The sequence below is a fragment of the Pithys albifrons genome, chromosome 1 (genome assembly GCF_047495875.1).
Source record: "Pithys albifrons albifrons isolate INPA30051 chromosome 1, PitAlb_v1, whole genome shotgun sequence".
Taxonomy (NCBI): domain Eukaryota; kingdom Metazoa; phylum Chordata; class Aves; order Passeriformes; family Thamnophilidae; genus Pithys; species Pithys albifrons.
Window position 1 is genome coordinate 75,664,084 of NC_092458.1, and position 13,503 is coordinate 75,677,586.

The following is a 13,503-nucleotide window of genomic DNA, read 5'->3' on the forward strand; positions in this document are numbered from 1 at the left end:
GTTCACATTAAGCGTAGGTTATTTGTAAAAGATGGTTCCTTCTGGGGAGGAGAAAAACTGCAACTTCTCCCCCTTGCCCATTTTGCTCACTCGTGTCCACAGTAAAAATTCAGAAAGTCAAATCAAATTTTATTCCCATTTACACTATTGCAGAGATGATTAATCCAAGCTACAATCTAGCTCTTAAGGAAATAAGAACAGTATTTCACTTGTGACAAGGCTGACCAACGTGTGTAGCTTTTAAATCTCATATTTAAGATATTTCTACATGGAATTTTCCAAATGAATCATATTATTGGTGTGTTACCTTCCAGCAGTACCTACCAAGACATGAGCAGGTATTATTACAAGTGGTTTCTTTTTCCATTTAGAAACAACTCAGTGATAACTCTTGCTGGGCCTGACATGAAGTAATTTTTTTCCTTTCCTCACATTAATGTCTGTCATCTGGCCTTTTGTCTTGCTAATGATTCTTATTCAGTCTTCTATAGTGGCTCTGGATATATTTTTATTAAATTGTAACTCTGACTTAAAATCTCTTTTGTGTTTGCTTCATTTCTGCTGCCAGTTTACCTTTAAACCAGCACACAGTTCAAAGGTAATCACTTCTTCAATCAGCAGTCTTATTTACCAGGCTATTAGGTGTGCAATTATTATATCTGCATAAAGATCACTTTAACTTTTAATTTATACATAAGACCATAAAAGATACAAAATTGACTGCAGTGGAAATGGAAGGCCTCTTATTAAACTGCTGTTACCAGAGGAAAGGGGGGTGGAAGGCTCCTCCTTTACACTTCTTATCTGCCTCAGCTTTAGAAACAGGTGCCACTGATGAGTACATGTAAAATAATAATAAAAGTAAAATACAAGAGAACTTGAAATTTTAAATTTTACGATTGTCTTTATGACTTTTTTAATACATCTTTTTTGGAACCAACTGTTACTAGGATAGCCAAATTACTTTAAGAAATCCTGGTTAATTTACCAGTGAATGAGGGCAGGAACTGCTTGTGAAAAAAATAGTATTGCATTTGAAAAGAGGGGGCTTTTTTTACAGGAAAGCATTTGTAGTTCTCATCTTTGCCTGTTTTTGAACACAATCGTTTTCTTCAAAGAAGCAGCTTATATATGCAGCATTGACATAGATGGAGAAATGGAGCAGATACTGGAAGCAAGGCAGACCAAAAATGCATGCCAGGTGTGAGAATGAAACTGGTGGGAATTTCCACTTTAATCAAGCAAGCATTTAAGAAATGTGTGGAAAAGTCAAAATAGCTGGACTCTGGACTTCTTAGTGCAGCTTTCCAATCCTACCAGAACTCACACAGTATTTCATTCTGACTGGGCAGACCAACTAAAGTCACTCGTCTGTCACAAGAAAAGGCTGATCCAAAGTACCAGTCAGCAACATATGTAGTCTGTCTGTAATATGTTCCTCAGTTCTCTGTGGCAGCTCCTGGAACTCCTAGTCCTTGGCACAGAGAAAGAAAAACCTATGCTACTAAATCAGATTCATATATTTTCAGACTAGGCAGTACTATTTTCATGCATGTATTCTTTCTCCAGTTCCTTAATCCTTCATACACCTTTTAGATTTAAAATAGGGTTAAAGAAACAATTTTTTTTCTGAACTTTAACCGTTCCGACATGCAAAATTCTCCAGCAGAATAGCACATGGGACTCCATGAAGCTACCAAAATGTATAGAAATGTCTTTTCAGTGTGGCATTGCAAATGGTAATAGTAATACCATTTGTATTGGTAATACATCTTCATGAAGTCACATTATCTAAGAATGTATTAATAGGGAATCATCTGCAAGGCAAAAGAACAGTGAAAAAAAACCCAAAAATCTAACCTTAAAAAACAGGTTCAAACTGTGAGAGCTGATGGTAAATAGATAAAAACTAACAGTGAGCAGTAGGTGGATGAAAGCAAAGGCAGTTTACAGCTACCAACTTCAATCTATCTCCAGAGGCTCTTTGGAACAGAAACAGCAGAGACATAACTGCTTTCCCCTTTCTTTCCTCTGCAAGGCAAAGGTGAACTTGATGACTTTGGAAATTTGTGATATTGAGACAAGTCCTTAGGCCATCAGCTGAGCGAGCAGGGGACACAGCATGCAGCAACATGTTTAGGAAGGTTTAGACAGAAACAGTCACTGCAATGGGTATAAATTATGAGAGACACAATGAACACAGCAGTTCACTTGGAAACCAATGTTGGCTTTTGCCAAGAAGGAGGTTTTTATGGTGTTATTTGCTGCAGTATTTCAAGCAAGAAGATGTTGTAATCTAGGGCTGATGATTCTTGTAAATGTTAGTGCCCAAGCTCCATGCTACTGTACTAGCTTTGTACTGAACCCTCAGCAGAGATTTCACAAACAAATAGAATCATGACACTAGATTCTTAATTTTACAATTAAGAAAGCTGTGCAAAAGCTTGATCTCCAAAATGCTGAGAACTCAATTTTCCCAGAAATGTTTGTAAACATTAAGTTAGCAGAATCATCCCATTTCTTCCCTATCAGGTGTTAAACATCTTTTGATGAATTTTATTTTCCCTCAGAAGGTCACCATTTAATCCCTTTGTTGCCTTTAACCGTAAGTGATTCTGACAAAGCTGCATTTGATCATAAGAACTGTTCTAAGACCCCTCATGAAATTAGCACAGCAGTTATAAAGCTAGACCAAAAATCCATCAGGATAATCCAAGAGCTCTTAAAACAATGAATATGAATCACTGTCTACTGAGAATCAAATAAGAGTTGTTTCAAAGCCAAGACACAAAAGATTTCTGCAATTTTAGATTGCGTAAAGTCTTGAAACAAGTCCATGTCAATGACAGAATGAAAACCTCTTTCGAGTCACTGAAGAACAAAATCCTCTCAGATTTCTCATACAGTCCCCATTCTTAATGTGAGATGATGTAATAAATCCTACACAAGTGAACAGAGGAAAAGATAAACCCAAGAAGCTTCTTTCTTTATAGTGGGATAAATCAGAACGATGAGGTACCCAGGTTTGTGTCCAGAAGGCAAATACAGTTTTTGTAATTGGATCCCTTTTCTCAGGGCAAGTGTCTCATGCAGCTGGGCTCACCATTCTGCAGCAATCACAGAGGAATACTCTGCTTTCATTCAATGTGACATTTTCTCTGTGTATGACTTATTAGTGTGAAGTTGCAGCCTAGAGCAAAAAATAGAAGCTTAGCCTCTACTAAGCACTCTCTTCCAGCTAAGTAGGAGAAGTAGTTTACAGCCTTTTAGCTATAAGTTGATCTGATTTTGACTAAAGAATGAGAGTACAAGAGTATCAAATCTAATTGCAGTAGACCAGGTGTCATTACTTGAAATCTTTTTTCCCCGTACATTTCAATAATGTACCAAGCATTTGCAGAATCCTACCAAAATTAAAACAAATCAGTAGTGGAAGAAGGAAAAAAATAAGCCAGAGTTTTTAATTGGGATTTCAATTCTATTCAAAGATTCTTCCTAAATTCTTCACAGATACTGCTATAGCTAAAACAAATAGCATGAAATTGTCCTAGTTCAGCAGGAGGGACCAGCTAACCCTGTGTGGTGGTGATCAAACCTGTGTATTCTACCCCCTCTATTCATTCCCCAAGGTCAATGGGCCATTAGCAGCAGCTGCCCAGGGAGCCATTATCACCTTCACACCCAGCATGAGGGGGCGGAGCTGCTAATGGGCCATCAACAGCTCAACACCCCCTGGCTCCCAGAGTTAATCACCCATTGTGTGAGTCCCTGCCCAGGGGGAGGGACTGAGTGCTCCCTGAGGGTACATAAGTGGTGGGTAAGAAGACCTCAGGAACCTCTCGTCGGATCCAGAGGAGCAGCAGGACCTTGACAGGAGGAGATCACCGCTCTCGCCCAGACCACAGCCCTCGCCTGCACCAACAGGTTTTTCTTTTCCTTTTGCTCTGGACTTGGGGGAACCACAGGGGTCTCAGCACAAGGGCAAACAAACCCCCTTGGGTTTGTGCCCCAGGACACTGGGTTATACTGCTGGGGGTTTGTGAGTTGAAAGCAATTTCCCTTGTGTGTCAGTGTTGTTATTGTAATATTATTATTAAATTTTAGGTCTGACTTATAATCTCTCTCGTGGTGAGTTCATTTCCCCTGCTGGTTCACCTTTAAACCAGCACAAAAATATAATCAAATAACTTCGAAAAAACCCACCAAATTGTTCATATTTCAACAAGTAAAGGACAAAATAATGCATTCAAAAATATTAGTTCCAGGGAACTATAAAACACACCATATGAAAAGTACACCATCAAAAAACCAACTAATAAATTTGCTGTGATATATTAACTTATAAGGGAGGATATTTTTATCATTTTCTGAGAGACTATTGATAAATTGTATAAAAAGACAGTGAGAAAAATGTTATGAGTGCAAAAACTACAGTAAAAAGGAACAGAGTGTCAGAGACACAAGCATTTTATCTATTTGTAAAGTTAAAACATTAGAAACAGCTACATTTCTGCTTGTGCTCTCCAAACAAATTAAATGAGGTGGAGAAGTGGAGAGGCCTGACCTCTAACAGCTGACCATTTTAGTGATCATGTGCTATAACCAGCTGGTGTTTCTCATCATATAAAATAAAACCCATGGACCTGCTGGGTACAGGTGCCATGCTGCCGACCTGTAGTAGTGTCATCCTGGGACACATGGGACTCATTGCCCAGATGCAGAAATTCTCTGCCAAGATTAACAACAGGATGGCAAAGGCAGCTGGATCTTGAGCCACCTTCATCAGATCCCACGAGTTTCTTAGGGAAATGTGCTCTTTTTCTACCAGTTCACAAGTCACCAATTTCAAACATACCTTTGCTGTGCCCTCCCATGTCACACCTTGGCAAGTAGGATTACAGCAGGGGGATGATCCTTGCTTGGCCCATGGTGATCCCTTTTGCAGAAACATCATCCTGCCCCACTCCTTCATACAATTTGAAGGATGCTCTGCTTCTAAACAGAGTCTATTATTTTGTTTCTCTGTAAGAGGTCTTTTGAGATCTTTATATCTTTGTCTTTCCCACATGACTTTCCTGTTTGTTCATAATATAGTACCATGAGAAATAATTCCAGCTCTTTTTGTGTATTTTCAGATTTGCAAAAGATGCCTTCTAAATTGACTTTTGTTATCTTTCAATCAATTATGAAATTTTTCTTTGGCTTGCAAGAATCTTTTCAACTCACAGTCTGTTTCCTCAGCACATGGTACGGTTCAAATTCTGCCTGGGATGTATTGTCTTCTTTGGTTTTACATTGATGTTGCCAAATATCCAGATTTTACTGAACCTGAAAATTGTTGCTGTACCCTTAACTCTATGAGCTGTTAACCCACAAAAGAGATTCTCATCTCTATCACAGAAATGATGGCTTTTAAATAATGTATTTTTCTCTTGTTTCAGGTCTGTATTTGCAGTTTGAATCTGTAGTTATATAATTTTGAACTCCTTCTCACTTGTAGTGAGAATAACCATTAGGAGCAGACAAGCCCCCAGCTTCCTTTGTCTTCTTCTTTAGGTCTTTTTAGAAGATACATAACTTTATTAGCAAATTCTGAAGGATGCATTCTATGTCATATATCCCTTATCTGCTGTATTTCCGTTCTGCTACATCTAACCAGGTTATATCCTATTCAGTTCCACATCTAATTTGGAAAACAAAAATGAGAGGATAATTTTCTCTTTTTCCTTCCTCTAGTAATCAAGCCTGAGTATTTGCTGCTGAGGTAAAGATGATACTCTAGCTATTAATTTACATTTTATCAAGAACATAACTTTGTTGTGTATTCTCAGGCACCAGCTCTGTGCTTTTCAAAATCAGTATTTTACAGAATTGATGAAATAAGCTTCTATTAGCCTTTTATATTCCAATAACTTTGCCATATTTCCTTTAGTATGAATTAAATGACCCCACCCATCCACACCATCTTTCTCATCTGCTTCTTTGATCACTATTGATATTACTATTGAAACTGTCTAATCTGATATTAAACAGAAAAGAATGGCCCTGAGGTCCTCACTTTTCTCTAGTATCACTCTTCATTAGAAATTATGCATCTACCTATGTTTATGCAGCAAAATTTTCCAAAGGATAATACAAGGAGGTCAGACACTGCCATGTGTGCTCTCCACCTTCAGTGCTTGTGCAAGGACATAATTAAATCTTGGAGAGATGCCAGTACTTTCATTATGGCTCTCTCTTAATTTTTAGTTACCTGAAGTTATCTAAATATTCTAAGTTTACATTCCCAAGAATTTTATTATTACCTTCAGTCTTGGTGTAGCTACCAGAAGTGGGCATTGCGTTGATTCACCTTTGCCATTAAGACAATTTATCCCTGATTTCCATGCAATTTCCACAAAATGTATTTCCTCTATAACTTCTTGCACTTTATATGCACCATTGCTTTTACTGAATTCCTTAAATTCTGAGAGAAGAGCTACCTTCCCTTGTGGTTGGTCTGTGTCCAATTGAGACAAAAGAGACCACGGAAAAGTAGGATTACTGAAGACAGTACATGGTAGATGTCTTCTATGTTTGGGTGGGCTTTTTTCAGTGGTGGTTTGTCTTAAACAGTTTTCTTTAAGCCCAGAATGGCTCTATCTCCTTGAAGAAGATATCCTTCCATTTTAGTAGCACTATAGCATTCATCTTTTTGAACTTAAGTTTGAGATTTCTAGAAGCTTGGATCATCACATGAACTTTGACAGGTTTTAGGAAATTCTAGTTACAATAGACAGGAGAATTGGAACTGTTTCGTCTCAGGTGAAAAATGAGGAAGTTTAAACCATAGGCTTTCAAAGTACCACATGGGGGAATCTCCAGATATACTTGATTTGACATCTCAATAAAAGAGAACAAGACATTGCAATGTGAAATGAAGCACATGAAAGAAGGTCAGCACTGTTACCTTTCAATTAAACTTGTGCTTCAGAAAGGTTGAGGTGAAGGACCTCAAGGCCTCTCATATCAACTTTTGATGCTGAACTCAGTGTCCATATTGAAGTTTGATCTTAGAAAAGAAATAACTGGACATTGTCTTGTAATACAGGACTGATACCACAGATTAAAAAATAATAAAGGGTCTGATTCACTATTGATTTCTTGCCTTTTTAGCTGTATTCTGAGCTGGTGCAAATCAGCTTAGCCTATTGATGTAAGTGCAGCTGTGCCATCTTTGACCTGCTGAAAGGCCCGTGCTGAGCAATGACTTACATTTATGAAAAACAAAAATTAATAGAAATTAAAGCAAATAAAATGCAGTACCTCTCATTCCACCAAAACATGAGGAGAACAGTCCTTTGGCAAGAGAAAACGCTCTCTGCCCTCTCTGATGGATGGAGGCAAGGATTGCCATTTCTGCTACAGACTAAATTAGCAATGAATCAAAGACTCGTTTAAAGACACTTTCCACAGCTATTTTGATTCCAAAGATTTGCCATGGGAGGATATAGGGGCTGTAACAGCTTTTTTTAGCAGGGCTCAGTGCAGCAAATGCTCTGTAGCAGAAGGTGTTGAACCACCAGCAGCTTCCCTCATTTTCCATGAATATCACAGCTTGACCCATTCCCGTCTGTTCAAAATCTGGCTTCCTATTTCATCCTACACCAGAAATCTGCACATAAAATTCCAGAGACTAGTTTTCAACTAATTCCTTGGAAAAATAGAGCATGGAAAGTGCATCTACAAATACACAATGAATAGGTATAAATAGATATTTCCAAAATTTGCTTACATTTATTTGATATCTGACTTTCAGAGCATTCCAGTTGGCTTTCATTGACACATGCACACACACTCACTCACTCATGCACACCCCACATAGACAGATTCAATATTGTAATTCATAAATGTTTTACTGTAATTTTTTTAATATACTATGTTGAAAATCAGAAGAGGGAATATCTACTCTGGAAACAAAAAGCTATGCAAGAACTAAGTAGAGAAATCATGAACTATAGGAAAGAAATGAAAAATATTTTGCACATCTTGTGAGAATATGTCAGAGAAATGACAAATTTTGCATGGATGTTATGTCTGTACTTGAGAGGAACACATGTCAATGCAAAACAAGATTGTGGAGCACTATTATAAGGAAAGTCACATTTTTAGTAAAAGGAGAGTATTCCATTTATATGTGCTGTTGTTTACACTCTTTTCTAATGACTAATATTTTAATGAGAAATTTTATATTCAAAAAAGTTTCTTCTTCACATATTATTACATAATATCATATACAAATGTGCAATATAGCGTATTTATACACCATAATATGTGTTTCTTTAGATAATATTGCTTTTCTTATGGGAGAATGAAAGCACTAGGATAAAAATTAAAGAGTAAAAGCTGGTATACTTTTAAGCTATAGCAGTTTTAAAATCAAAAGATTGACTCCAGTGTTTCAACAAGAATGGTCTTAATTTTCTGCTGACAAGAAGTTCCTTTTCTCAGCACAGTTTTCCATGGGGAAAGTCAGATCTAGGAAAAGACATATCTAAGACTGGCATTTCATATCCTAGTTCACTACAGGTAATCACGAGCATTCGTTGTAATCAGAGATATCACCATCATGACATGACACATCATGACCTACAATGTAATACATTATAACAGGATGTAGAAGAAGCTTGATTTGATAGACATTTTTCATCTGTTAATGACAAATTAGGGGCACTTCTGAATTATTCATCTACAACCCCTGCATATGTTTAAGTCAAATTGACTTTGAGGCCGTGCAAGTTTCAAACTTACTACAAGTGAGCTTTTTGCTTTTGTCTGTAACTAATGTCAGAGAAATGAAGTAATAAAACTCTACTGAAATCAAGAAAACTTGAATTTCATGACTGTTTGCAATGCTTGCTAAGCAGTAAGAATACCAGATTCAGAGCAAACAATGATTTAGCAGACTGCATTAAAGAAAGTTAAAAAAATATATAAAAAAGCAGCATTTCCCTGTTGTTTTGTTTACTCTACTAAGTTGCATGTAATTAAATTATGTATAGATGCTTCAACGAAAATATATGACTTCCAATGAAGTTGTACAGGTTGCTATTTACTGTATTCATTCACACTGATATATGCAGGAAATAGAATGGATTTAAGGGAAGACAAATGCCTGTTTAATAAAACCAACTGATTGCAGCAGAAGTCAATATATTTTATATTGATAAGTTCATTAGCACTGAAGCATTCTATTTAAAAACCAATCAACGTACCTTCATACTGGGATTAAAAATCAGCTTTGTTAGAGCAGCTCAAAGGTAGGAATCAATAGAGCCTCTGGTTCTGTAAATCTTTCACGACAGTCAGACCTTTCCTCCTCTCAAGAATGTCTGTATGATGCAGTCATCCGCACCAATTCAGCTAAAGGTGTTTCTGAGTGCTTCAAGCCATTTACCCTCTGTAAGGCTGGGATTCATCTCAACCTAGCCAAAAAAAAATGTCTGATGAAAATCTATATCAAGTCCAATGAAATCTAGGCTAACTGTCTTAAAAATGGAAGACAGAGTTCTCCCAAGGGTGCTGTGTTCCTCCTACAGTGCACAAAGCATAGCAAAGTCTAAATTGCCATCTTAATGCTTCCACCTTTCTCCACTGCTATGGACCTGTCCTAGATGTCTAACATCTGCTTTTTGGGGGGTCAGTGGGCATTGTCTCCCCTGTTCAATGTGCTGGTTACAGTACTGGGGAAGTGAGTTTTGAGGACATAAGTTGAGGAGAGTTCAGAGTAGATATAAGGAAAACTTTGTGTCTACGAGGACAGTCAGAAAGTGGAAGAGGTTGCCTAGAGATGTTATGTAGTCTCCAGCCTTGGGTGTTTACGAGGTCTGACTTTATAAATCCCAGAGTAACCTAGCCTGACCTAATAGCTGACCCTGCTGTGTCAAGAGATTGATCTGGAGACCTTCTGAGGTCTCTTCCAACAGGAATTATCCATTAATTCAGTGATATTCATCCATTATTATCTCTGTACCCAACTGACTCCCCTGATGACACTTTAGGGGGTTCAGAGGGAACATGAGGTTCAATCAACTCATTTGGAGTTTTGCCTTTAATTTGTGTTCAGAAGTGTCAAAAATTTCATACCAGTGCCTGATAAGCACCATTTGAAGAGGGTGTGGTGACCTTTGGCGGACTTTAGGCTTATCAACAAAACAGTGATAAAATACAAAAATTGGATTTAACTCACTTTCCTGCTTGGATTTAAGTCATTTTATTGCTGAGTCCATTTTTAAGACATATCTTCAGAGATCTACAGATGTTCTATGATGAGTCTCACAAGAAAATACAGAACTATGAAATCAAATTATAATTTTTCCAAATGACTATCATTTTTTTTCAGAATTCTTTACTTTGCTCATTTTATCCCAAATGCTACATTCTGCTTGACTGTCAACCACCAGCGGAGAGGAGAAATTTCATGTAATATCATTTCTTCTTCAGTCCAGTGGTCAGAGGCAATTGCAGCCTGTGTTGTGTTAATGCCAGGTTTTGGACACCTGGAAGGGACAGGGCAGAATGTGGGATATGGATGCAATGGCAAGATAATGTAGCAGGTGTCTAGATATGGAACAGTGCTGTACCCTCTCCAGGAGTTTCTGTGTCAGCCCCACCAGCAGTGATGGCTCTGGGGAGGGGAAACATGCTGGCTTGTGGCATGGCACAGCAGCTCTCTGAGAAGTCAGATGACTGAGCCAGAGGCCCCTGCAGGCCCTGCGAGTACAGTCAGCAAATCTGCATGCTTGAAAAGGCAGAACAACTTGAAAGAGGATATAAGGATCTAAAAGGCAAAATCAGTTTAGCAAGATTAAAAAACGATAAGGCATTTATATGAATAAGAACACACCTTATAATTACACTAACTAGGCTAAAAATTATAGGACCAACAGCCTTTATTTCAGACATAAGATTATTGCCAGCTGGGAACAGACAGAAACTGCATCTCATTGTATAGAATCATAGAATCAGGTTTATTGTGTGGGTATTTTACCTTCCTGTGAAACATCTGGCGTGAGCCAGTGTCAGAGACAGAATATCAGACTAGCTGGACCATTTATCTGTTCTGGTGCATAATTTTTGTGCTACTTCAGCTTACAGGTTTAACTGACTGCTTGAGAACATTTATGAATCGCAGGGCAGGGAAGAGAGATGTTATTTCTAATTTAAGAACTTGCTATCTCTCGCCACCTGTTGTTTGTACATAAGATGAGAGAGTTCCAATCACAAGAGTAATGCTCAATTTAAACTGGAAAAATATCAGCAAATCTGTCTGATTCTCTTATTTTAAACACTTTCATGATCTTCAGAAATATTTTAAAGTGCCAAGAACAATTTCAAAAATAAACCATAGGACTTAGAGAAAAACCCTTCAAAAAGCTGTGTCTGTAATTTGCATTTGTAAAACTTTTCTTGCAGATTCATGAATAACTTTGGTTATGTAATTGATGTAAAATTTAGGGGGGATCTGTTTTTGTTTTTTTTTTTTAATTTATATGACAGAAACCAAGGCAACCGATATGCTGAATAAATAAAAGTGCAGGGGTTAAAATCTGAGTCCCATCAAAACTCTCCAACATAGTATTTGGTTCTATCTTAATTGCTGCAAACTTTTTTTTCCCTTTACTGACTCATCACATGTTGTCAGAAACTTCTAAAATATTAGCATATATCCAAGAAGTACCATTTTCTCTACCCTTTCGCAATTCAGATACCTGGAATATTAGTTTAGCCCAAACACCTTGTGCTTTATTCAGCTGATGACAATCAGACTTCTGAGGAATATGCAGGTAGATACAAGGACTGATCTACAGCCAGTGGTTACTTTGTCTTCAGCAGAAGTAAGAGAACAGATGGTTTGGAGAGAACCAATGATGCCCCTAGATGTTCAGGGCAGAACAATCTCCACATCTGAAATAACTCTGAATAATTTTTATTATTTTTTTTTAGATATTTAACATTATATAAGTTGAATTCCAGTCTGTAATATTAAAATTGCATTAGCTGTCTTTTTGCTATTGTCATGGTTGATTATTCCTGTTAGAATATTCATTTGAGTGCCTGAACTTTTCTTCCCAAGATTTTGCAAGGGTGCCTGAAGCTAAAGACACATTTTTCCCCTGTTTTTCTTGTATGAAAGCAATACTGAATTTGTAAATTACTTCAATATTTTATTGACATCTAATATTGAATACCTAATGCCCAACATATCGTAGGAGAATGATAGCAAAATATTTTATTAGATTTTATCTTCTGTATAAATTTTGATGAGATAATTTTCCAGGTATAAAAATTATCTCATTTTTTACTATTTTATTTAATTAATTAAAAATCATTTTTAGCACTTTTTCTCCACTTTAAGGAGGGCTTCAGGCTTAGGAGAGCATTTTTTTTTCTCCAAATGAAGAAACTAAGATGGAGCAAAGCTCAGACCAAGCTAACTCTTTCCTATAACTAACATATAACCTGAGAAAAAAGGAATTTAGATCTTTGAAGAAGAAAGACTGCTTTTCCCAAGTGTTTGCTAGTTTAACAGCTAACTCTTGAGGGAAAATCAAAAGAACTTTGAAGACTGAACCAAGAAAACAGTGAGCCACAGGTAGTTTTCTAAGTGTCTTTCAAAAACAACTCCCACAACATAGTTTAAATAAATAAATACATAAATAAATACAGACATACATATGTACATGCTACCTATCATAACACCCTGTCCTCATATGTTAATATCACTTTCTGACAGCCAGTTTTGGGAAGAAAGTGTTCTTTCTAGTTTGCAAACACCTAAATGCTATTTTTAAGCTAGATGAAAATCTGCCTCTAGGTCATAAAATAATAATTTAAAATAGATTTTCTAAGTTTTAGGCATCAACTCTTTCACTATGACGTTTTCTCTTCTTCAGTCAGTTTTCTGAGCAGATCAAAAGCTCTACTAGTGAATTCTTCAAGAGGTCTCGAAATCAACCTTTGAGAGAAAATGAATAAAGCACCAAATGGAAGGTCTTTCATTTTGGAGGGGAATAATAAATGCTTCATACCTTGTGGTTGAAAAATAATGTATGGTTATGCTTGGTAAAGAATTCAGGAACACAATTTTTTTACATTAAAAATCACATTATTTCATTTGATCTCTCAACAAGTCAAATAAAGGCTCTTGGGTTTTGGCTACTGTTAAAAGAATGCACAGCATAATGGTAAACCCCTCAAGTTTACATTCAGAAGAGGGAAGAAATCTATTACCAACCCAAACTATAAAATGTTGTAAAAATGCTTAAAGAAACATACCCTGAAGTGGCATAAAATATTGAAATGAACAGAACTGCTGATTTCCGTTAACCTAGCACAGAACTGAAGACAAATGAGTTACCCCAGAGCCATCAAAATCCTTCTAAATAGTTGTTTTGAGTTGTAGCAATGCAAAAGCCTGTGTAAGCTCTCTGCATCAGGTGGAGTTGTATGTTATCTAGCATG